General features: G+C 37.3%; 1 long non-coding RNA gene and 1 pseudogene across 4 annotated transcripts in view; one reads left to right on the top strand and one right to left on the bottom strand.

The window, feature by feature from the left end:
* The window catches only part of LOC122233530, a 45545-nt gene that overhangs the window by 6382 nt on the left and 17437 nt on the right, over nucleotides 1-21726 (bottom strand). Inside the window, exon 1 of one of the 4 annotated variants that reach the window (XR_006211111.1) lies at nucleotides 4847-4994. The exons of 2 other annotated variants lie outside the window; for them this stretch is intronic. This is a non-coding gene — a long non-coding RNA (uncharacterized LOC122233530). Of the gene's footprint in view, nucleotides 1-4846; nucleotides 4995-17021; nucleotides 18331-21726 lie in introns of those variants that run through there. One more of the 4 variants, XR_006211113.1, reaches the window with a different exon arrangement.
* On the top strand, nucleotides 552-641 carry LOC122233908 (annotated as a pseudogene).

Below are 21726 nucleotides of genomic sequence, written 5' to 3' on the forward strand. Positions count from 1 at the left end.
GGGTTATTTGTTTTTCTGGTGTGGAGTTTGATGAGCTCTTTATAGATTTTGGATACTAGCCCTTTGTCTGATGTGTCATTTGCAAATATCTTTTCCCATTCCGTTGGTTGCCTTTTAGTTTTGTTGGTTGTTTCCTTTGCTGTGCAGAAGCTTTTTATCTTCATAAGGTCCCAGTAATTCACTTTTGCTTTTAATTCCCTTGCCTTTGGGGATGTGCCGAGTAAGAGATTGCTACGGCTGAGGTCAGAGAGGTCTTTTCCTGCTTTCTCCTCTAAGGTTTTGATGGTTTCCTGTCTCACATTCAGGTCCTTTATCCATTTTGAGTTTATTTTTGTGAATGGTGTGAGAAAGTGGTCTAGTTTCAACCTTCTGCATGTTGCTGTCCAGTTCTCCCAGCACCATTTGTTAAAGAGACTGTCTTTTTTCCATTGGATGTTCTTTCCTGCTTTGTCAAAGATGAGTTGGCCATACGTTTGTGGGTCTAGTTCTGGGGTTTCTATTCGTGTGTCAAGTGTTTCAAGTAGAACACGAACTTAGATAAATTCAGTAATATCACTTCTCGGCCTTTTGGCTAAGATCAAGTGTAGATAAATTCAATAATAGCTTATTTTTAAATTCCCATTAATGGGATCAAAATCATTCTAAATTACGACATCTGACAGTATTGTGAATACTAGTATAAAGTTAAACATGTCATCATTTAAAATATTTTGTGGAGAAAATAGGAACAAACACAGATTTTACTGGCACACAGTGTGGTGGTAAAAATAATGTTATTAAATTAAGAGGCCCTGGAGCAGAAATGTACTTGAAATTGGTTGTGGTGCATGCATAGTTTATAACCACATCTAAACAAAATGTGTTATTTAACCAATCAAAATGGAAGTTGTAGATATCAAAATAATGTCATATGTATCCACTTAGAATAAATAAATTACAACTTTATTTTGTAATGAAGATGGTATTAAATTTTTAAAAACTCTTCAGCATGCTTACCTCTCTTAGTTACTCACCATCAGTCAGAGATGTTTGAATTTTCAATGAATAGCACTAGAAAACAAACTAAATGTTTTATGATGGTGATGGTATTAAACTGCTTTAAAAAAATAAATTTTTGATTGCATTTTGTTCAAAATTAATTGAAAATCTTTAATCAGAACATTTAACACATGAATGCCAAAAAAAACCCTGCAGCTTTTTATGTATTTGGCAAATTTCAGAGAAGAAGACGTTGTGAAATTGATCTCTCAAAAAGGAAAGGAAGGCCGCCTTGGTGCCTCAGTGGGTTGAGCGTCTGACTTCGGCTCAGGCCATGATCTCCTGGTCTGTGAGTTCCAGCCTCGAGTTGGGCTCTGTGCTGACAGCTCGGAGTCTGCTTCAGATTCTCTGTCTCCGTCTCACTCTGCCCCTCCCCAACTCGTGCTCTCTCTCAAAAATAAAAATAAACATTTAAGGGGCGCCTGGGTGGCTTGGTCGGTTAAGCGTCCGACATCGGCTCAGGTCATGATCTCGCGGTCCGTGAGTTCAAGCCCTGCGTCGGGCTCTGTGCTGACAGCTCAGAGCCTGGAACCTGGTTCGGATTCTGTGTCTCCCTCTCTTTCTGCCCCTCCCCTGTTCATGCTCTGTCTCTCTGTGTCTCAAAAATAAATAAACGTTAAAAAAAAAAATAAAAAAAAAAATAAACATTTAAAAAATTTTTTGAAAAAAGGAAAGGAAAAACTGAATGGATAAAACAATAAAAGCCCAGGGGCGCCTGGGTGGCTCAGTCGGTTAAGTGTCCGACTTCGGTTCAGGTCATGATCTCGTGGTTCATGAGTTCGAGCCCCGCGTGGGGCTCTGTGCTGACAGCTCGGAGCCTGGAGCCTGCTTCCGATTCTGTCTCTCCCTCTCTCTCTGACCCTCCCCCCATTCATGCTCTGTCTCAAAAATAAATAAACGTTAAAAAAAAAAACAATAAAAGCCCAAATTTCAGTTTTGCTATTCAGAGTGTGGTCCTAGGCAACATTGGCCTCACCTGTGAGCTTGTTAGAACTGTAGCTCCAACACACCCTGAATCATAGTCTTTGTTTTAATAAGATCCCTGGAGTATTTGTATTTACATTAAAATTTGAGAAGTACTGGTGTAAATTATTTCATTTGGAAATTTGATAATTACATGTGTAATATTTTGACAGATGGTAAGAATACTTTGACACTTTTTTATTGGAAAAATCTACATTCTCCACTAGGATGCTGATGATATGAAATTGAAAAGGGCTACAAAGTTGTAATATCTAAATTTGGCAAAGTATACAAAATATCTAAAAAAAATCATAGAGATTAGATGAAGACAAGTATCTAAATGGAAGCAAAAGTACACTATTTATAAAAGTATTTGTTGTGAGATATTTACAGATCAATAAGATAATAAGTTAGAATGGGGAATAACATCTACTTATGAGAAGTTGTTTTCAGCTTAACAGATACCTCAATGTCTGCAGAGAGTGATTTTCTCAATTAAAAAAATTATGGTCTACAGGGAAGAGTCAACTGAAAGTGTCAACAACTTTAAATATCATACATATAAAATGCAATATTGAAATGGTGTGTGAAATTGAATTTAAACAGTTAAAAAATAAGAGCATCTTGAAAAAACAACTTTGAGACAAATACCAGTGACAAGACAATTAGGGATTGTTATGGCTAAGAAACTGATTAAATTAATCTACGCCAAAATAATTATTTTACTCATGTTATCTTTACTTCTTTTGATTACAACATCAATCAGTGAAGTTTTACAATAAATACTGTTTTATCTGCATTTACATGAGTAGATATTTTAATTTTCTTTATTTTTAAATGTTTATTGATTTATTTTGAGAGAGAGAGGGAGAGAAAGAATCCCAAGCAGGCTGTGTGCTGTCAGCATAGAGCCCAATGTGGGGCTTGATCTCATGAACCCTGAGATCATGACCTGAGCAGAAATCAAGAGCTAGATCCTTCACTGACTGAGCCACCCAGGTGCCCCAAGTTGATACTTTAATTTTAAGAATTATATTTTGAAAGTAATTTTGAATAAAAATATTTTAAAGGTCCAACAATATAATGAAACCAATTTTACAGTAAATCACTTAAAAAAAACATATAACTTTAAATTATCCCTCGAGAGTATCCTGGTTTGGACAATAAATCATAATGCAAAACTGTGCTGGTTTATTTCCATTTGTTCTCTCACCTTACCCTGTCCAAATTATGCCTCTTCTGACTTGTTGAGAAAAAAACCAGTGGCTTTACATTGTCTATTTTTCAAGTGTGAAAAATCTGGATAAGCCTTGAAACTATCACTTTTTAAGGGCTCAAGTAAATTCTCAGGAAAGGATAATAATCCTCTCCAGTTATAAGGGGTGAAGGGAAAAGGCATTGATAGAATAGAGACAGGTGGTTTCAGAACTACAGTTTCATATAAATTCATTTAAAATATGGTTTTGTTAACTCAATGCATCTATGTTGACATTATGCTTAATATACCACATTTATATGTAGTATGTCTACCTCTACGGTCACTATCCTGGTCCAAGCCACCATGTCACACCTGGATTACTGAAGCAGCCTTCATATAATACATCTTCTCTTGCCCTATTACAGTTAAATGCTCACATTGCGGCCAGAGGACTTTTTACATTCTAAGTCCACTTTACAATATTTTTCTACTTAACATCCTCTGATGGCTTCCGATCTTCATTCACAATAAAAGCCACAGTCCTTACAGAACCCTTCATGTTTACTTTCATCTAGATTGTATATATAACAAATAAATGTGGTAATGTGATGACCACCTACATTGTATTTGCTTTCATTTGAGAGATTCTTGATTAGGGTTTCCCTACATGGGATGTTGTTATTGCTACATCTACCATTGTTGGGCTCCGTATCTCATGCTTTGCTGTCATTGATCTCTCTCACCTGGGGACTCATCCCACTCAGTCTCCAGCTCTACCTGCTTCTATTTGGAGAGAGTTCATTGTAGCCAGTCACCCTTTCCCTGGAGTTCTGTGGGAATACATTTTTCTTTCCCATTTTACTACATGTGATTATTAGTCAGTGATCTATTTCTTTGGTAGATTGATTTTTGACAAGCATTTCTCCCTGGTTAGACTTCATCTTCCTAATCTAGGACTTGCTTTTCTGGCTACCAGTCAGTGACTATTAGAGTGTACATATCTGTTTGAATATGAGAAAGAGCAAAGTGTACTATGATGGTAATTTTGCCAAATCCCAGAAGTCATCCAATTTCCATTCAAAACTCAGTGTCTTTTGTTCTGACCTTTTCAGTGATCTGTATTGTGAATCATCCATGTATATATTTGAGAATTGATTCTGCTAGGAAGATAGTCTTGCAAGAATAATATATCTTATGGCAGTTTCTCCATATTTTGGTATCTAAGAAACTATTTTCTATACCATGAATTTGGGTACTAGAATATACACTGCATTCTCTGATGCATAATCGTTTCACTCATTCAATATTGTGTTCCTATTAAATGCAGCAGACTGAGCTCATTTAAGATTCAGAACTATTTTCAGGGTATCATTAGTCAAATGGCAACTTTGTGCTAATTAGACAAATGCACACTTTCTCTTGTAAGACCTAGCTGTGTGTAAGGTTGCATAGCTTGATGAACTGAACATGGGTAATTTCAGACCTCCACTCACTCCACTTGCTGGGCACCTTTGAGCAGTGAACAACCTGTACCACATTATATGACAGTTCTAGAGATAAAAAGCATTTCCTTTTGCACTCGAGGATCTTCAGTACCTATTGAAAATATTCTGAGGAGATGGACTGTGGTTTGATCTTTATTCCCACCTGTATCTAGAGGAAGGGCTTGAACACATAGTAAGTTCTTGATAAATACTTAGAGAAATGAAACGTCCAAATTGGTAGAAATAACAGGATAGTATACTCTTGAAATTAGCACGTGGTTTTCACCAGCTTTTAGCTGGTTGTTGCGGAGCTTTTCACTTGGGCTGAAAGGGGAATATAAAAAATAGAGAATGAGAGAGGTGGGGAAGAAGGAACAAGTATACTTACTTGATGAATTAAATTATAAATGGATTTGTGTTGTCAATATTAAAATACTATATAATTTCATTTGGAGAACACAGTAACTCTTTGATTGCTTTCAGAGATCCAAATCCCCTGCATATCATAATAGCATTCTTTGAAGTATGGGTGATGATAAAGATTCTTTGATTTCAAACACCTATTCAGCTTCTTTTCACTTTTCTCTGTGGAGCAGCAGTTATTCTTATTAGCAGAGATGTCAGAGGATCCATTTGAATTTTACTGATACCTTTTTAACACTCTATTCAACCAACTCTGGAAAGATCTCTATCAATTTTGCAAAAAGACATGTCACTTGAAGTAAAACCAATATCTTAGAGACAAACTGCTTGTAGTCCCTGACACCTTCTCTTCTTCAGTGAAACTAAGAACAGGTCTCTGAGTAGGTTTGTCACTTGTTTATCATCCTTATATTTGCAATCAAAGCACATTCTCGTGCTGCAATGTCAGTGACTTCCTGGTGGACACAGCACCTGTTCAACCCAGTTTTTCCCTAGTGGGCTGTGGCAGCCATTGGAATACTCCTTGCGGGCTTCCAATTATGGAAGACGTAATTGAACAGAGCCCCTGATGCTGTGTTCTGAAATCTCTTGCTACATTGTACAGATGTCATGCTTCCCATGGTTGCTTCCAGCCAATGACTGAGCTTGGCAGGGATTCTAAGGCAAACCTGTTCCTGGGAGACCTGGAACTTCTCTGATGGACAACCTTGGCCCAAGGACTCTCTGAAGATCTTGTCAAACTTTACTTAGAGAGCATGGTAGTCTAGAATGCTTCTACTACCAAACCTTTTCTCTCCATCTCTTGGGGTCAGACTTGTATCATGGTCTGATGGCTTTCCCAGCATTCCCTGTAACTCTCCATATTTTCTCTCTGAAAGTATTTCCCTAATAATTCCTTGCAAATTTAATCACATCTTGGCGTCTGGTTCTTTGATATTCTGAACTAACACAGAACCTAACTCTTAATAGCACATGCTCACAACTATGCTTGAAAAGAAGGCATCAAGCCAACAGCCTTTGTCCTACCTCAGATAAACTGTTGTCAACTCACTGAGTGATAAGCCCCACTTTCTTAGTTTAAGATGATTTTTTAATCTATTGCTTTTCACCCCTTTAAATTCTAACTCTGAGTCATAGCTGTACTCTAGAAAACCATGTCTACCCAGGTCTGTCTATTGGGTCATCTGTACACTGACTCTGTATATGACACCCTAAACTCACCACTCTGTGGTGTGAACTTCCTAACTGCAAGCTGTCACATGCTCTTAATCTTGTTTGTGTCCTTGACTGGGATGAAACCCTATGTTGGCCTCAGGGCCCATAAAATTTCTACTCAGTGGTAATATTTGTTAAAAGGAGCAATTAAAAACTTCATTGATGTTTTAAAGTGGAAACCTTCACTAAAATAATTGTATATTAATTTTTAAATGCTTCTTACGTACCAGGCACTGGGCTAATTGATACACATTCATTACCTCTATCAACCCTCACATAAATCCTATCAGGCAAGTGTGATTACTGCCCCATTTTACAGAAAAACAGCCTAACAGAGGTGTCACACTAATGAGTGGTGAGCCACAAAGTATGACCTCTGAGTTTTCTCTGGATTTTAATTTGTGTATGGCATTGCTTCACAGTTAAAGGCAGTGTGACCTTGAATAATCTGCTTAGTTGTGGTAAGCCTGATATTTCACCTATGAAGCAGGAGGCTAATAATGCTCTCCACCCTTTAGTCAGTTTCTTGTGTTTTTGTCATTTTACATAATTATTTAGTCCTCCTTACAATTTTAGAAGGTAGGCATTGTGCTTGTATCAGTTACCTATTGCTATGCAAAACTTAGTGGTATAAAACAATACCAGTTTATTATTTCTTATGATTCTGTAGATGTACAATCTCAGTGCTTCTTTGCGTGGTCTCACTGGGAATCATTCATGCAGTTACTGTCATCTGGTGGCTCCAATGGAGCAGGTGATTCCAAGAGGACATCAATCATGTATTTGTCAGCTGAAGCCAATTATGGCACTTCATTTCTCCTCTCTGTGATTTTTTAACCTTTACTAGGCTAGATGGACTTTCATAGCATGATGGTCTCAGGAGTCCAAGACAGTGAGGATGGAAATTGCAAGTTGTCTTAATGCTTAGGCTTCATATTCATAACTATTATTTCTCTCTGTTGGCCAAGGTAAGTCACAAGGCCAGCTCTGATAAAGGGAGCAGCAGTGCCACATTCCAAAGTGGACATTCTTACATTCATTGGGAGGTTGTTATTATTATAAACTTCATTTTAAAAATGAGGAAGCTAAATGGAAAAGCCAGAATTAATATCCATATCTATATTATCTTCTCCCTGCTTTTCTTTCCACGCTGCCATGCTGTAGTACCTCTTTCTCCACAGAGGCGGTGGTAGAATTTGATGAGACCAGTGCTGGCAAGGTACTCTGCAGACTTGACTGCCATTCTAAGTTGAAGCCCTCTCAGTATTAAGTTAGTTTTTATTCTAGCATATATTTATTAAGTTTAGAACACTTTTCCAGGGCATGGAGTTATAACAAAATAATAGGATTGAAACTTGAATATGGAACCTCTGACTACCAGTTCATTACTCTTTTTACTTATCAAGGGATGACAAATGCATAGCACATGGGATGCCACTCCATTTCCCCCAATGTCCCTGGCAGATAGCACTAATTGATCAAAGTTAACACTTAAGATGAAACCTGTTTAAAATACACAATAGGGAAAGGATAGTCTCTTCAATAAATGGTGTTGGGAAAACTGGATATTCACACGCAAAAAAGAAAATTGGACTTGTATGTTACACCACTCATAACAATTAACTGGAAATGGATTAAGGACTTGAAGGTAAGATCTGAAGCCACAACAATTCTAGAAGAAAACATACAGAGTAAGCGTCCTGACGTTGGTCTTGGAAATGATCTTTTGGATTTGACACCAAAAGCAAAAGCAACAAAAGCAAAAATAAGCATGATGATAACAAACTAGAAAGCTTCTGCACAGCAAAAGAAATTATCAACACAATGAAAAGGCAACCTATTGAATGGGAGAAAGTATTTGCAAAGCATCTACCTGATGAGGAGTTAATACAACCCTCACAGCTCAATAGCAAAAACAAACAATCCCTTTAAAAAATGGGCAGAGGACTTCAACAGACTTTTTTTTTTTTCCAAAGAAAACCTACAAGTGGCCAACAGGTCCATGGAAAGGTGGTCAACAACAGTAATCATCAGGGAAATGCAAATCAGAAGTGCAATGAAATATCACCTCACACATGTTAGAATGTGTGTCATTGTAAAGATAAATAACACGTGTTGGTGAGGCTGTGGAGAAAAGAGGACCTTGGTGCATCACTGTTGGAAATCTAAATTGGCACAGCCACTATGGGAAACAGTAGGGAGGTTGCTCAAAAAGTTAAAAATAGAACTACCCTATGATCCAGCAATTCCACTTCTTAGGTATATATCCAAAGGAAATGAAATCACTCTCTCAAAGAGATGTCTGTACTACCATGTTCACTGCAGCATTATTCACGGTAGCCAAGACATGGAAACAACCTATATGCTTATTGATGGATGAATGGATATAGAAGATGTGATGTATCACAGACACACACACACAGAGACACAGGAATATTAGCCATGAGAAAGAAGGAAATGCTGCTATTTGTGATCACATGGATGAACTCTGAGTGCATTATGCTAAGTGAAATAATCCAGATAGAAAAAGACTAATATTGCATGGTATCACTTATATGTGGAACCAAAAAAAAAAAAACCAACACAAAAAAAACCTCAGAAAATTAGAGAGTAGAAAACTCATTGCCAGGGACTGGGGTGTAGGGGAAATAGGGAGAAGTTGGTAAAAGATTATAAGCCTCAGTTGTAAGACGAATCAATTCAGAGCATCTGATGTACAACATGGTGACTATAGTTGCATAATTGAAATTTGCCAAGTGAGTAGGTTTTGAAATGTTGTCACCAAAACATATATATGAGGGTGATGGGATGTGTTAATTAACTAGATAGGAGGAGTCCTTTCATGATATACATATATCAAATCATCACAATATGCACTTTAAATGTCCTGTAATTTTATTTGTCCATTAAACCTCAGTAAAGCTGGAAAGAAAGAAGATACCAATTTGAAGTCCTTGCACTGAATTATATCTACTTTTTTTCCCAGATAACTTCGTGTACAGGTCATTGGTCATTTTCTTCCTAGAGGATAGAACTGTACTCTGCCAAACTCAGCCTCTTAAAATGTATGGCACAGGGTACTTTGCAGTCAAAAGAACTCTTCTTCTCTCTCAAATTAAGTTATTTCCTATCCTGGTAAACTGGGCTAGGTAATATTCAGGGCTTCTAGACCATTATCTCAAATGTCCTTTTTTGAGTGTGCCTTCTTTTCCTCAGCCTCTCTAACACTCTTAGGATTTACTCTCTCTCTCATTTTTCCATCTTTGTCTCTCTCAAAGGCATAATTAACACATCTTGCATTTAGAAACGAAATCCTGTAGAGTGCACTATTATACTGCGAATAACGACAGTGCCCTGAGCAGTAAAATTGCCGTTTGGAATAAGAAGTTTAATGCTCTGCACATCTGCAATAAATAAATCAAATGAACTGTTGTTGATTTTGTTCCATGATTCCTGCAACAAATACCAGTTTTGATCAAAGCGGTTGCTTAATGTTTTCTTTCCAGCAAATACCTTACTGCAATAGTGAATGCTGGCATTAGAAAAACGTCCATTGTTTTCTTAACAATGCAAAGGAAAACACTTCCTTTAGTTCCAGGGATCTGTTGGTATACGTGCATCTTCAAATAATTCAAGGATGCTGAGACTGTAAGGTGTCTGAAAGAAAATTAAAATTCTCATTGGTGAGAAAGTTTACCCAGACAAAATGGACCCCGCATGTGACTGTGTGATAAACTGGATGAATCTAATCAGACAATCTAAATTAGGTCACAAATCCATTTTTACTGTTTTTTTTTTTTTTTTGGGTCCTAATGAACATGACAATTTACTTTCCTTACCACTGTTTTAAAATTGTAGAAATAGGAGTGAATTTGGGGGACCATTTAATCTAGTCCCCTGTCCAGAACATCATGTTCTACACTCAAAACAAAACAAAAACCTTAATGAGGTTTTATCATATATCAGACCCTGGTAATTGCAGAAGCATTTCAGGATGAACAGATTACAGTGCCTTTTATGATGAGTTATAACATACAGGTCACATGGGTATTTCTGCTTTTAAACATCTTTAGGAAAAGAATTTCCATGACTTCTTCACATTATCCAGATGTTCCAAGCAAGCAGTTCTACCTCACTTATATTTCTATGCATCTGTAATTATTATGAAGGGATTAGCGGGAGAAAGAAACCCTTAGCTCTCAGCTTCTGCCCAAAGAAATTAATTGTTATTTCTCTCTGCAACCAGGGAAAAGATTGTATTGAACTAATGAAAAGAATCAAAACGCATTTGTTTCACAATTGCTTAGAATGAAATCTGTTGTTTGGCATAAATTCAGTTAGTCATTTATTTGAGGGGAAATGCATCTCCATCTGTAGCAGTAGAACCGGCCATGTCAGCGGGATCAGCTACTGGGATTCCCCTTGTATTCCACCTATAACTTTTATTCTTTCAACCTAAGAAGGTTTTATCACACAGTAGTGAGTCCTTATATAGTTCTACAGGTATTTGCTTTTTTCCTTAGATCTTAGTATTATGTACTCTTTAGGATAAATGATATGTATGATTTCACTTAGTCTAAAATGACACACAGGTCTGTCAGGGTATTTTAAACAATGAATTCAAAGCATATTGCAGTGAAACATGAAGAAAACGTGGCGGGATCAATCTAACTTCAGTATACAATGATCAGGGAATGTTGCCCACTGGTCAGTTTTGTCATAGGACAGCAAGTCAGTGAGAATGGAAACAATCATATACTTCTATTTTGTAAACTTCAAAGTAACTGAGAAGTTGCTTCAAAGAAATCTATTTCTGGAGTTTTCAACCAGTATAGTGCACAGTGACAAACACGGGCACAAAAGATCTCACGTATTCGAAATTGAAGAATGGAATCAGATAAACATAGAAAGGTGAGTCAAAATTCTCTGTCTTATGTGGGTGATATGAGTCATCCAAGTCCCTGTAGTTCTGTTGTCTTGAAGATATTTGAGATCATAGGAAAGCCTGCCCATCACACCTGGGCTCCACTGTTTGGCATAACTGCCTTCTCCAAGATGGATTGGACTACACATGTCCAGGGCTTTCTCTGCTACCATTGATGCCTTTAATCACCTCCAGTGATACATCTAATCAAATATATTAACTTTCCCTTCATTGTTGGCAAAAGCAACAAACTTATCCCCCATTGAGAGGTGGTGATGTACAAATAAATTCAAATATCAATGTGGAGTCTAATACACATGACCCAGTCCACTTAAAAAGCATATCTTTGTTTTTGAGAAGCGGTACGCTTTTTTTTCTACTTGTTTGTTTGTTTGTTTGTTTGTTTTTCTGCAACATCTGTTGGCTTATGCTTGGCATCCTTTGTAATGCACCTGTGTAGGAAATGGCAAATTCAATAGAGAAAGGGAAAGGTGGAGACAGATAGGGAAGATGTGGGAAGGTATGTAAAATTTTATCAAGCTATGAATGTCAACATTTCACTTTTTTAATACAAAAAAGTACTAATGCATGTGTAAATGTGTCTGCCTATTGTCTTTGATTCATCTGTTCTCCTAACTAGGTAAACACAAGATTTTTTAATCTGTGTGTCACAACCAAAGGCACATGTTTAAAGTGCAGGCTTAGTTCTCTGAGTTCCTGCATCCCTCTTTCTTCTTGCTCTCTGAGGTGAACACCCATTCTTCTGGAAGAATAGCTCCTTGGAGAGCAGTCTTGGTCTTCTGCATTCTTTCACCAGCTCTGAATCCTCTCAAATTGCTCTCTCTTTTAGGGCTTTATATGAGGATCAAGGAGTCTCTATTGAATCCTGTAGGGATACCAACCAGATAGGTGCAGAGTCTTCTCTTAGCCAGTTAGTTGGGCTGATTGCTTTTGGTGCTGCATTTTGGGCATCCTTGAATAGTTTGGTAGCATATTAAGGATGTAGAAGAGGTGGTGGCAGGGGACGAGATAGGTAACTCCCCTGGTTCCTTCCTTTAAAAAAAAAAAAAAAAAAAAAAAAGGAAGCTAATCCAACTCTTAGACTGCCCTATACCTTTCCCCTTGAAAGCTGTCTTAGACATTAATTAATCTGTATGAAAATGTTGGGCAAGGGGCAGGTAGGAGTGTGCAGGGGCAGAGTGTGATTTGCTTTTATAGATAGTAAGTGAACTTGCAACATGATTTAGTGTCATTCAGATTTGGATTTAAATCCTAGCTCCACTCTTTGCTTCCTTGGGCTACTTACTTTTTTTTATTTTTCAGTGCCAGGAACACTCTTGCTACATTTTTCTAGATGATGGCTACTCAACCATTGGATCTCAGCTTAAACACCACTTCTTCTGAGATCCCTTCCCTGAGCCCCTGGTCTGGCTTAAATCTTCCCACTCCCATAGGGAAGGCCTCCCATAGCACCCTTTAGTAACACGCATCATTCATAAATGAGGGAAAAGATTTTGTTCTTCTTTTTCATCACTGTATCTTCAGCATCTAGCATAGTAGTTCATATCTGATAGATTTTTCAATTAAAAATTTTTAATGAAGGGCTTAACCTTAGAGAAACTTGAGTTTCTTCAACTGTGAAGTGATGCCAATGCTGAGAGATGTAGCAGAATAACTAACATATGTAAAATGCTAACATGGTGCTTGGCCAGCAGGAAAACACATTTGAACTTACTGCTTATCATTCATTTTAAGATGCAGCCTCCTCCATTTTTACACCTTAGAACTTGGCATATATCTGTTACTTGAGAGGATATCATAGATGAATAGTTTACATTTTGTCTTTATTCATAATGGTACATAAAATAATTTTATATGTTAGCTTTAATAAAATATGGTGGTTCCTCTTGGTTCCCATAGTAAATGTTTGTAAACCTTGTCATCACTTAAATTTTTTCTTTTACATAGGGTAGGTAGTATTTGTATTTTAAGTACTCAATATAAAATAAAGAAGAGCCTAAAAATAAGAAATAATGTGAATGTGTAGCATGCACATTAGCATATGCCATCTTAATGACCTCATGACCCCATTTTACAGATCAGGGAACTGAGGCACAAAGAAGCTTGGTAACTCATCCAAGTTGTAGAGCTGGCATTTGTTCTAAGAGTCAAATCTTTATTACCCAAGAAAGGGTCTTATAAGTCTGAAGCTGATAAGGCAGTAAAAATAAGCTGATATAAATACATAAACACTTAAAGCCTATAGTCATAAAAAATTATAAACAAAATTGGAATATCAACAAACTAGTGAAAAAAAGCCACTGCGCTGTTTGGGAATATATTTTGTAAAGGAGAAAAGTACATTTTAATGTTTGATTTGTATTGAAAAAGATACCAATTTCTGTTTCTTTTTCATAGTTAGAAAATAAAGAAATCAACCTCTAGAAATTACTTAGGGTGACTTATAAGAGCATATAAAATACAGAAAGCTAACATAGAGTCTAAGCATATTAAATGAAACCAGAAATTTAAAAAAAATGCAGACCAAAAAAATATTATATTGTTGTAAATGGGTCATGAATGGCCTTCTTAAAATATTTAAATCATTATAATAATGATTTTCAGAAAGCTTGTCCCTATATAGTCCTTGTATATAGTTGATAGCATCTCAACAAAACACAATTATGTGCATGTACTTCTATATAGTATCAGAATGAATGTGGAAATTTAGCTAGATACAAGGTAAACCTACAAAGTTGGTACTAATTGTGAACGAAACAATTTACAGAATATAATGGATGAGAAAAAGTCCTTATTTCGCAATTGCAATAAAGAAGATTAAAAACCCAGCAATAACCTTAACCCAGACTACATGGCCTCTATATCAAGAAAATCTATAAATGTTTCTGAGAGACGTTAAAGAAAGACCAAAAAAAAAAAAAAAAAGAGAGAGAGACTAAACATTGGGAAGTCCACCTAAATTTGATAGGAAGTTTCAGTATGATAAAGTTGTAGCATCATATATATTTAAATTCTCATTTATATAAAAGTTCAACTTTTTCTAATGTAGCAAAGATACATGCATTCATATATATAGTTTTTGGTTAACTTGACTAAGTGATCCCGAAGTTAAAATGAATATATATAAAATCACTGTCCGGGAGAGGATTTTATCAACTTAAAGCCAACAAAGCAGTGAAGATCCATCAATATCAATAAAATACTTAAATACATATAAAACATTAATGAACAAAATGGAGATATATTAATAAACTGGAGAAAATATGCCGAGAATATAACGTGATACATTGTAAAAATGGACATTAAAGAACAGGGAAACTGGAGGATCACTTACGCACAAGTTCTAGTCTTTCTCTGATTGAAGTTTGCCCTTAGGAGGGTTGAATCATGGGCTTTGAGGTGTCTCTGCAAGCTCCTATGAGCTTGGAGAGAGTCTTCGGAAAAGCAGAGAAATACTAATCAAGATGGGAAGCTGTCCATGCCACTGCAGGTGGAGTCAGAGGGTGGAAGTGATATGGGGCAGAGGAAAATCAGTATTTGCTATGAGGGAGAAATGTCTTGATGATAAAATTCAGTGGAAAATACTGAGAAAAACTATGTATGGAGACAATCACTATTATGTAAAAAAACAAAAACAGTCATCAAAGATTGGAAGGAAGCAGAGCAAAACATTAGAAGTGAATATCTTGGGTTCTAGGACTATCACATTTTATTTATAATTGTAGTAATAGAAGTAAGATATAATTATATATTATTATATGTTATAATTATTGTTACTTTTGTTTAGAACTAGGGTTGGCAAACAACTCAAATCTGTTTTTGCCAAAAAAAAAAAAAAAAAAAAAGTTTTACTGGTCACATAGCCATGCCAGTTCATTTCATATTGTCTGGCTGATTTGGCTACAATTGAAGAGTTGAGTGGTTGTAACAGAGATTGAAAACGTGATATACTTATTGACTGGCTTTTTATAGAAAAACTTTGTTGATCCCTGCTTTAGAATAGTATACTGAAGAATAGTATACTTAGAATAGTATACCGAACTGAATCTGAGCACAATTTGAAGACATACTGGAGGTATTAGGGGGGGAAGAACCCATAAAACACTGTTATTTATGGAATGCACATGGCATAATTTAGGTAGATACAATTAATAATATCTTCTCAGGTAACAGTGGAATTCTGCTTTTCTATCCTGTATTTGGATTGCTGACCTTTTAGAGCACAGACTGGGAAAATTTGAGAACATCCACCATTCTTGAACCATTTCAGTCAGTGTTTGAGTTTCAAATCAATACTATCTTGAAATTATGTGAAGACAATGAAGTGGCTAATGAGAAATTCTTTCTCAAAATTGGGTTTGAAAGCTTGAATTAAAGGGCTTCATTAAGAAAATTGGGCCCCTAAATACTCAAAGGGAGCGGGTCTCTTTTGAGAATGGATAATTCCAGAATGGAGGCAGAGAAAGTATAAGGTAAATCTAGGAATATTTTGGTGCCTGAAGATAGGGAAGTGTTCAGAAAGTATTGAGAACATGTGACATGGATGCAAACCCAAATTTTGAGTCTCCCACTGGCTAAATTTGGGACGCTTTGAGCATGAAAAATGATGGTTATGGAATATGATATGATTAAAAATATATGAACCTACGATGATAACAAAAAATGAGGGAGGAGAATTGAAATATTTTTTTTTAAGTTTATTTATTTTGAGAGAGTGAGTGTGAGCGCACCTGAGCCTGAGAGGGACAGAGAAAGAAGGGGAGAGAGAATCCAAAGCAGGCTCAGTGCTGTCAGCACAGAGCCCAGCACAGGGCTCGAACTCACAAACCGAGTGAGATCACCTGAGCCGAAATCAAGAGTCAGACGCTTAACTGACTGAGCTACCCAGGCATCCTGAAATACTTTCCTTTATAGAAGAATGCCAGTTAATATATATAGAAGAAATGATAGTATTAGAATAATAAGCAATTTGGTACTACCTATATGGTAATTCAGGCAAGAATCATCAAGGATGCTAAAATTACTTGATAAGAGATTGTTAAGGAACAGGATATTTCATGGTCTCAAATTATCCCCCAACTGATTGCTTATTAAATGACAGGGAAAGGATACTTTCTAATGAAATGATCTGGCAGATACCACCTTAATCAAATCGTCGAGCTTAGCCCGTTAGTAGAACAAATTGACAATATGTACCTTCATATGTGATTCAGAAGAAATTACACATTACCTATGCAGTATTTTTGCCAAAAATGTTTAATCTGTGTTTAATCATGAGGAAGTAATGAGACAAATCCAAAATATGGGACAGTCCAATAGTCCAGTGACCTAAACTATTAAAAATGTCAATATCATGAAAGCTAGTTTTAGATTAAAAGAGATTCTTTTGGTTTATGGGGAACTGGAAATATATAACCAATGAAATGTATGAACTTTGATGAGATTCTGCATTGGATGAGGGAAAAACAGATATAAAGGACATTTGGGAAAAATTGAACAGGATTTAAAATTTTTTTAATGTTAATTTTTGAGAGAGAGAGCATGAGCAGGGGATGAGCAGAGAGAGAGAGAGGGAGACACAAAATCCAAAGCAGGCTCCAGGCTCTGAGCTGTCATCACAGAGCCCAATGCAGGGCTCAAACCCATGAACCAGGAAATCATGACTTGAGCCGAAGTTGGACACTTAACCGACTGAGCCACCCAGGAGCCCTGAGTATGGAATTTTTATATAATGTTATTGAGTCCGTATTAAATTTTTTGACTTTGTAATGATCTTGTGGTTATCTAGGAGAATGTACTTGTTCATGGGAGGTACATGCTCAGGTATTTAGGGGTGAAATATTATATCTGTTATATACTGCACATAGTTCAGAAAGGAGAGGGGAGTAGGAAAATGTAGCAGAAAAGCTAATATTCCAAATTTTTCTTTATTTAAATTCCTTATTTAAGTTGTATTTGTTTTGTAATATCATTCTTGCAAACATTTATCACATGACTACCATGTTTAAGGACCTTTGTTGGGTATTAGATCTTAAAAAGTCATAAGACATGGGATCCAGTTTTCCAGAAGGCATATATTTGCATAGCAAATATTTCCCAAATAGTGTATTTTAGATGCTAAGTAGGTATGGTAAGAGTTCCGGGGAGAAGAAAATTTCCTGGGCTGAACTAATTTGATAGGTTGCAGATAGTAAGTGAGTCCTGAAGGAAGTAACCACCATGTGCTATGCTGGAAAACTCCAACTAAAAAATATTCACCGTCATGGTAAAATCTCTAAAACCTAAATTCTGATAAACTCATACTGCAAAATCCCAAATGTATTGGCCTTATTCCTAAGATTTTCTATTATCCTTCCTCTGGTCAGCTAAAGAAAGAATGAAAAAGAGAGTCTTGTGATCATTTGATACCTGGGCAGTTCCCACAAATGGACTTATTTCCTATCCAGTAAGAGATACATGGCAGGTTGTTCTGATGTCTTGTTGGATCTCAGCAACGTTCTGTCCCTTCTGTGCTTTCCTCTTTATCAGGAGAGGTTAAAAGCCTACAAACCACAGTTCTCAGAATTCCTGGCCAGCTGACTTCTGGTTAGGTTCTTCCAGTGGGGGACACTAAAGAGATATTGGAAACTAGGAAAAAGGAAGATACAGGAAAAAAGAAGCAGATACTCCTGTGTTGGTGATTCCTCGGAAGAAGAATGAGCTCCTGAGGTCCTGCTTGGGTAGAGGGTTCCGTGAAGTGCAGTGGCAGCAGACAGTCCAGCAACGTCAGCAGCATCGTGTCTGCCTGCTGTGGCTGTGGTAGGGCAATATGGCAGCAGGAGCAGACACCTCAGTGCTTCAGCAGCATCGCTCTTATGGGCTCAGGCTCCGGCAGAATCGATGATGGTGGGCAACAGTGGAGTGTGTCTGTGGACTTCCAGCAGTATCGGTAGAGGGGTGGTATCTTAGCTTTCTACCAAGTAGCAGAACTGTCGTTCCAACAACAACAGTGGATGCTTCCGACATCAAGGACACAGCAATTATGGGCTTTGAGTAACATAATTTTCCCATTCACTCCTGCAATCCTATTAGAAAAGAGAGGCTTCTGTCATTGATAACTGAAAAAACTTTCTCTTAATTTTTCCTGCAGTCATTCCAGCACTTTGGAGAAACAGTATTAAATTCTCCCTACTTAAAATAACTGAAGCCATTTCTGTTATTTTGACTAGACACTGAGGTATAGGTGAGTTTGAGCATTTGTATGTAACTGGGTTTAGGACAGCAGGTTTTAGGTACAATTCTGTACATTTTTCTTCATGAATTGCCTCTTCAGATATGTTTAAGACATTGAAATTTGGTTCACTCATTTAGATAATTTTCTGATGCGTTTTCTGCTGATGGCAGCAACGGTATGGACTGTCAGGAAAGCTTTAATGCTTGGGGGCAGCAGAAGCAGTGGGGATGGATTTGTTAGATGACACCTATGTACCTTTGGGGTACTCCTGATAACATTTATGTGGCACCTCCAAAGTGCCAACACTAAACTATAGGATTTCACATTGGTTATCTCGGTAATCTGTCCACCCACCCCCCCCCCAAAAAAAAAAAACCAATAAAACCCCTGGTCCTGTGGGTATTATCATTTCTTCCACAGAGATAAGAAATTATTGATGCCTAGAGCACTATTTAAGTGAGAATCACCGGCCACCATCATTATTAGAATATTTTAGGGTGCCTACTAAAAATCAGGTTCCAGGACCTTACCATATACTTATTTTTTTTTAATTTATTTTCTTAATTTTTTAATATATGAAATTTACTGTCAAATTGGTTTCCATACAACACCCAGTGCTCATCCCAAAAGGTGCCCTCCTCAATACCCATCACCCACCCTGCCCTCCCTCCCACCCCCCATCAACCCTCAGTTTGTTCTCAGTTTTTAACAGTCTCCTATGCTTTGGCTCTCTCCCACTCTAACCTCTTTTTTTTTTTTTCCTTCCCCTCCCCCATGGGTTTCTGTTACGTTTCTCAGGATCCACATAAGAGTGAAACCATATGGTATCTGTCTTTCTCTGTATGGCTTATTTCACTTAGCATCACACTCTCCAGTTCCATCCACGTTGCTACAAAAGGCCATATTTCATTCTTTCTCATTGCCACGTAGTATTCCATTGTGTATATAAACCACAATTTCTTTATCCATTCATCAGTTGATGGACATTTAAGCTCTTTCCATAATTTGGCTATTGTTGAGAGTGCCGCTATAAACATTGGGGTACAAGTGCCCCTATGCATCAGTACTCCTGTATCCCTTGGATAAATTCCTAGCAGTGCTATTGCTGGGTCATAGGGTAGGTCTATTTTTAATTTTCTGAGGAACCTCCACACTGCTTTCCAGAGCGGCTGCACCAATTTGCATTCCCACCAACAGTACAAGAGGGTTCCCGTTTCTCCACATCCTCTCCAGCATCTATAGTCTCCTGATTTGTTCATTTTGGCCACTCTGACTGGCGTGAGGTGATATCTGAGTGTGGTTTTGATTTGTATTTCCCTGATAAGGAGCGACGTTGGACATCTTTTCATGTGCCTGTTGGCCATCCGGATGTCTTCTTTAGAGAAGTGTCTATTCAAGTTTTCTGCCCATTTCTTCACTGGGTTATTTGTTTTTCAGGTGTGGAGTTTGATGAGCTCTTTATAGATTTTGGATACTAGCCCTTTGTCCGATATGTCATTTGCAAATATCTTTTCCCATTCCGTTGGTTGCCTTTTAGTTTTGTTGGTTGTTTCCTTTGCTGTGCAGAAGCTTTTTATCTTCATAAGGTCGCAGTAATTCACTTTTGCTTTTAATTCCCTTGCCTTTGGGGATGTGCCGAGTAAGAGATTGCTACGGCTGAGGTCAGAGAGGTCTTTTCCTGCTTTCTCCTCTAAGGTTTTGATGGTTTCCTGTCTCACATTCAGGTCCTTTATCCATTTTGAGTTTATTTTTGTGAATGGTGTGAGAAAGTGGTCTAGTTTCAACCTTCTGCATGCTGCTGTCCAGTTCTCCCAGCACCATTTGTTAAAGAGACTGTCTTTTTTCCATTGGATGTTCTTTCCTGCTTTGTCAAAGATGAGTTGGCCATACGTTTGTGGGTCTAGTTCTGGGGTTTCTATTCTATTCCATTGGTCTATGTGTCTGTTTTTATGCCAATACCATGCTGTCTTGATGATGACAGCTTTGTAGTAGAGGCTAAAGTCTGGGATTGTGATGCCTCCTGCTTTGGTCTTCTTCTTCAAAATTACTTTGGCTATTAGGGGCCTTTTGTGGTTCCATATGAATTTTAGGATTGCTTGTTCTAGTTTCGAGAAGAATGCTGGTGCAATTTTGATTGGGATTGCATTGAATGTGTAGATAGCTTTGGGTAGTATTGACATTTTGACAATATTTATTCTTCCAATCCATGAGCAGGGAATGTCTTTCCATTTCTTTGTATCTTCTTCAATTACCTGCATAAGCTTTCTATAGTTTTCAGCATACAGATCTTTTACATCTTTGGTTAGATTTATTCCTAGGTATTTTATGCTTCTTGGTTCAATTGTGAATGGGATCAGTTTGTTTGTCTTTCTGTTGCTTCATTGTTAGTGTATAAGAATGCAACTGATTTCTGTACATTGATTTTGTATCCTGCAACTTTGCTGAATTCATGTATCAGTTCTAGCAGACTTTTGGTGGAGTCTATCGGATTTTCCATGTATAATATCATGTCATCTGCAAAAAGCGAAAGCTTGACTTCATCTTTGCCAATTTTGATGCCTTTGATTTCCTTTTGTTGTCTGATTGCTGATGCTAGAACTTCCAGCACTATGTTAAACAACAGCGGTGACAGTGGGCATCCCTGTCGTGTTCCTGATCTCAGGGAAAAAGCTCTCAGTTTTTCCCCACTGAGGATGATGTTAGCTGTGGGCTTTTCATAAATGGCTTTTATGATCTTTAAGTATGTTCCTTCTATCCCGACTTTCTCAAGGGTTTTTATTAAGAAAGGGTGCTGGATTTTGTCAAAGGCCTTTTCTGCATCGATTGACAGGATCATATGGTTCTTCTCTTTTTTTTTGTTAATGTGATGTATCACGTTGATCGATTTGCGAATGTTGAACCAGCCCTGCATCCCAGGAATGAATCCCACTTGATCATGGTGAATAATTCTTTTTATATGCCATTGAATTGGATTTGCTAGTATCTTATTGAGAATTTTTGCATCCATATTCATCAGGGATATTGGCCTGTAGTTCTCTTTTTTTACTGGGTCTCTGTCTGGTTTAGGAATCAAAGTAATACTGGCTTCATAGAATGCGTCTGGAAGTTTTCCTTCCCTTTCTATTTCTTGGAATAGCTTGAGAAGGATAGGTATTATCTCTGCTTTAAACGTCTGGTAGAACTCCCCTGGGAAGCCATCTGGTCCTGGACTCTTATTCGTTGGGAGATTTTTGATAACCGATTCAAT

This window comes from Panthera tigris, chromosome E1, assembly GCF_018350195.1.
Source record: "Panthera tigris isolate Pti1 chromosome E1, P.tigris_Pti1_mat1.1, whole genome shotgun sequence".
In the NCBI taxonomy this organism is placed as follows: Eukaryota; Metazoa; Chordata; class Mammalia; order Carnivora; family Felidae; genus Panthera; species Panthera tigris.